Genomic DNA, 5,534 nt, shown 5'->3' with positions numbered 1-5,534 from the left:
ACTCGCTCAGTCTCGTTTTTGTCGTTTTAATGTTTGAGACAACATTATGAAAAGGACTATTGATGTTGCACTTTCTGAACTCATACGATGTGCGGTTTTATGCTTTTTATTTTGTTGCCAGTATGAACTGACCTGGAACCTTAAAACCATGTCTAAACTTTCAGGAGAAAAATGTTGAAAAATCTCGAAGGGAAAGGCAAATGCAGAGCCTTTGATGCTGGATGAAATGAGGTGTTGTGAGGAGGACTTTGGTCAAATTCCAAATTTTAGTGCGGTTACACTTGAACTTGAAGGTACATCTGTTGTTCCTATAGGGACCCAGATAAGTCAATGGACTTTTTAGCAAGGTGTTGCCAAGAGGTGTGTCTTCAACAAAAGGTGCTGATTTTGTTTTTAAAGTGCCAACAGCGGAACTCGACAGCATATACCTATGATTAGTCTGTGGGTGCCTGCCCTCCTCACAAGGCTATACTTTTTAGGCATCCTAATTACAAGGGTGGTGAGTTGTAAAGGTATCGAGACTAGAAGAATAGGAAGTGTGAAGTCCCTTCAAGCGTGTTTGACTGGTTCTCTCTATGAAATGTAACCACTAAGAAAAGTTACATGTACTAATTTGTGTGCAGTAAACACCTTTGTTTTTCATGCAGCATTGTCTTCATTTTGTAGGCATGTGGGTGTAGTCTTGTGATTGCGATCAAGGATGTTGATTCAGATGGAAGGTCAATACAGTTGAAAAGCCCTTGAGGAAAACACATACTTGGGATGGTCTAACTTCTGTAAATATCTAGAAAGTAAAATATGTGAGCATCTGAAAACTACATTGGTGGGTATGACAGTGTTAAACTGGACTTAAATGTACATCTACAGTTCTGTAGGTAGAGTAAATGTAAAGTTATCCTCTGACTCCCCCTACTCCAATACAACTATAAAAATGAGTAACTCGCTCGATAAAGTAAAATCAAGTAAAAAAAAGCAATATTTTTATATAAGACATAGCTTTGGCCTAACATGGAAACAGTAAATAGTTGGTATAGTGAGATTTCTGTGGAGAATCTGTCTTACATGGGAAATTTTCAAAATTGTCAATTACGTTGCATTGAATTGCATTGTGACATAATGTCAAACCGAGATATACCGTGTCTCTGTCCAGACTTTGATGGGAATTAGGAGCTAATGAGTAATGCCAGGAGCTGGCCTTTCACCACATGGTTAATTCAGTGTTAGCATCTTCTCCATGCTCCTTGTGAGTGTTTTCATTTTGTAATTGACTGTTTGTTCTGTTAAATAACCATCAGAAAGTGCATGGTTGAGTGTGGCTCTTCTTTTTACCCCCGCTTCACTTAAGTAGTGGCATATCTGGAGCGCAATCGTGAGTCAAATTTTGGCTCGCAAAACAAAACCAGAATTCTACGAAACAGTGAATCTTAACTCGAAACCGTCGTAAATTGGGGCGCCCATAAGTAAAGGTACCATCTGCTACTTCTGTCATAGCCAATACATAATTTTTCTACTTTGGATTTGAAGTTTTGTAAAATCTAACCAGCCCTAATGACACATTTGGAAGACCGCATTGCTTTCAGCTGGTGTCAACGACTTCCTATTGTTTGTATGCTGTGCGTGGGTTTGATTGAAACCCGATCCAACCGGGGGGAAGCTGGTGTTTAGGGTGAAGTGGACGGGCCCTGGTGCTGCCTGAGGGGTGTTTATTTGGGCGGCTTCACTCGGCTTCCCTGTAATCATGGTCCAACCCCACAGGATAGAGGGGATAAATGAATATGTTGGAGGGGAAGTCGTAGATGACTGTTTACCATTCTCATGGGGATGAGAGGAAACAGCATGGGAGGCTTGTGTGAGTGTGTGTGTGTGTGTTGGGGGGGCATTTTGAAGCATTTGCAGATGTTTGTGTGATGGAACACGGAAGAAGGGGGAACATTCTGACCACCGCAATCTGTTAATGAGCCGTACCCCTGCAATTGAAGCACGTGACCGTGTGGGCTTCTACAAAAGGACATCTTGATTTGGATTTGGAGTCACATGATTTGACAATAAAGTAATAGACAATAAGAGACTGGTTTGGGACTATTAAAAATAAGTGGAAAAACTGATTGCAAAGTGGCTAATGTACGAATATAAAGTTGTGACTGAACAAGATTCTATGACTTGACTCATGACTTGCTTAACCCAAGTAATCACTTGACATGCTTGACATGGGGATTTGACTTAACTTGCTTGATTTTTGCCAACTTGGGACTTGCTTAAAACTTGAAGGTTAAGACTTGAGACTTATTTATAACATATGCGAGTTACTCCCACTTCTGGTACTGTAAATACGATTGTCTACTTGGACAAAGAGCAATATTAGCTGTGTTCCAATTTAGGGAATGCATTTGATTGAGGAGTGCGATATCCAAAGATTTGGTATCGCCATACCAATATTGATACTAATACATGATGTGGCGGCATCATCAAATTGCTCAGTCTGAATTAATTTTTATGACCTTTTAAGGAGACATAGAAAATAAGACAGGGTATGTCGCAGATGGTAAGTAGAGCTGAATTGAATTTCGTTGGATGCATATATTAACATCATTAACTTCTGATAAGCGGCACTTCATTTTTTGCTCATGCACAGTGTTGGGGAGTAACTGATTACATGTAACAAGATTACATTATTTCATTACAAAATTTGTGTACCGGGAACTGTAATTCATTACATTATTTGGAGAAAATTTGTAATTACAGTAAATTACAGTTTCCTTTGGAAATTTCGATGAACACAATTTTAGTTACATTTGAAAAATAGCCGAAAAAGCTCAGATTGTTTTTCTCATATCGCCGCTTGCGATTCCAACTACATTTCCAATCTTCCCAAAACTGCTCGTGCAGAGAGGGGGGGTTGACGCAATGTGACAAAAACTGGAGGAAAAAAAAAAAAAAAAAAACAGAACAAATTAATATCGTATCTCAAGGCACCACTGTATTGTGTATGAAATGCTGCCTCTATGAGTTAAAATGCTTTCCCTCCCCCCCACCCCCCACATCCTGGGCTGGAACGTGCACACTCACTTGATAAGCTGTCATCATTGTAACGAAAAGCCGGACTCAGTATGCGAGCTGGCTTTTTGCGTGCGACCTTAAAACGAGGTGACTGCATGAGGTTTTCAAATTTCTGTTAAAATACTGTGGTAAAAAATCATTTTAGAAGTCAGGGTAAACGTTGGAACACGTGACACAACCAGGAAATCCCCTGCAGGCAAAACTGTTTACAGTTTATTTACTCAACTGTAAAAGTGGGGGGAGGGTTGGGGGGTAGTTTTGTTTGAAGTTAAACCTTTTGTTTGAAGGGGTGTGTACAAATAAAGCATTTTAAGAAATTATTGTAAACAATTTGACAATGTACTGTACTTCAAGTAAAACAGGCGTTGAAAACAAAATAAAAGCTATATGTACCACAGTTCCCTGGGACATAAACATGGACGCCCACAACACTGTGAAGCCACCACCCGAACGTTAGCTGTCATTCAAGATGATATTGCGACGTTACCATTAATATGACTACAGGGAACTATGTCAGTAGGTGCTGCTGTTTTGGTTAGCAACATAGTTCAAAGGGGCTCAGCATTCAACTGAGATAATCACAGTTACTTCTGTTTGTTTTTTTGTTTTTTTTCCTGATTGGAGCCTATTTGAAGGAGGCATTTATTCCTCCTTAGTAATGCAATTGGGGCGTGGTGTCTTTTTAATGAAATAGCAGAAATAGTCGAAGGAAATAAATACACTTTTCTGAACAATAAGTTGCTTCTAACCACTCTTCAGATGCTCCTCTTGCTCTACAGGAACACTTATCTTTAAAGGAGACGTTTCGACATCATGCTAAATCATCTATAATTCTGTGCAAAGACGTCTCCACACTTCAAATTAGAGAATGTTCATATTGGTAGGTGCTGCTGTTTTGGTGAGCAACATAGAATCTTCAGTTAACTGTTCCCTCCAGTTACAATCTTTATTATCCTAGTGGGTGTCTGTTCGAGTGGGCGTTTATTTGTGAACCAACTGGGTCTACTATTGTTGGAAATAACGGCGTACATAAATTTTTCTGAACAATACGTCTCCCCTCCTCAGCTGCTCTCCCCCCATGGGCTTCCTCCACCTAATCCTCTCCAGCTCATCTGGGAACCACCAGCAGCACCCCTCCATGAAGAGATGCATTGTGCCCAGATTATTTGATTGTTTTCAGATGTCAGAGTTTTTCCGACACAAACGCAGGGGAGGGAGGGGGGATTATGCCTTTGGGCCAATAGACACTCCGGGAAGGGCGGGGTCCGGTGTCGAGACATACGAGTCACAGGAAGTGACCCCTACAAAGGCCGATGACAAACAATGCGCTCTCACAAACTTCTGCAGTCCTCCACTACGGAACGTACCACTCTTGCCAGATCGAAAGGGGTGGCACTTGTAGGGAGGATGGCGTTAGTCTCTTTACTTTCTCTTAAATGCGGCATCCATTCATTGGGTGGCCAGGAAACCACTTCACTGAAGAAAAGTCGCCACATGGGAAAGGGAGACAACTGGGTCGAGGCAGGAGGTGAAAGAAAGGTGGGAATCGGCTGAAGAAAATGCTCGGAGGCGGAAGCAGGGGGAAATAAATGGAGGATAGTGACGGGAATAGAGGAAGAGGAGCGTGACGGTGAAGGGGGAATGGTCTCGTCAAGCGTGGGGTCCTGTGCCTGTCCAATAGCATGAAACCGGCAACTTGTGTGCAGGGGGAAGCAGCGCATTAATACTGAATGGCGCTTTTGTTCTCAATGCCATCCGAGCCTACAAAAGACTCTGAATCAAGGCAAGCGTCAACAGGAATTCCCACTGCCATTATTCCCCCCCCCGAGTGTTCACGTGTGATTCCCTGCATGGCAAACCTACAGGAAAACTGAAGCGCCGGATAAATGAATAAAAACAGAATGTCTGGATTGGAAGCGTGCATAACACCACCCCCGTGCGTTGTGTCACGCATGACTCACCGCAGCAAATCGCAAGCGGCGTATAAACGTCACAGCGAGGCTAGGTGTACATTCACGCCGCACGCTTTAAATAGTTTGGCCTCCTCACCCAATCCACACATTGAGAAAATTAGTCAATCGTACACAAATTAAAGAGACACAGATCATCTTCAGCATATCTGTTCAGATTTAGAATACATTTGGTAGCACGTTGGATGAGTTGTTAGCATATCTGCCTCACAGTCGAGAGGTTCTGAGTTAGAAGTTCCACTTTGCATGAGGTTTCTCTAGGTAATCCGTCTTGCTCCCACATTCCAAAAGCATTCATGTTAGGTTAGTTGAAGACTCGCAATTGTCCATAGTTCTGAACGTGTGCATAGTTTGTCAATATGTGCCAGTGATTGGCTGGTGACCAGACCAGGGTGAACACCACTTCTCTCAGCCTAAGTCAACTTGGATAGGCTCTAACTCACCCGCTCCTCTAATGAGGACAAGCGCAATATTGTCCTTAGGTGTGAATGTGAGCCTGAATGGTCG

Source organism: Phycodurus eques, chromosome 14 (assembly GCF_024500275.1).
Source record: "Phycodurus eques isolate BA_2022a chromosome 14, UOR_Pequ_1.1, whole genome shotgun sequence".
Classification (NCBI taxonomy): Eukaryota; Metazoa; Chordata; class Actinopteri; order Syngnathiformes; family Syngnathidae; genus Phycodurus; species Phycodurus eques.
The sequence above is the reverse complement of the archived record's forward strand: the minus strand, read 5'-3'. Positions refer to the sequence as shown.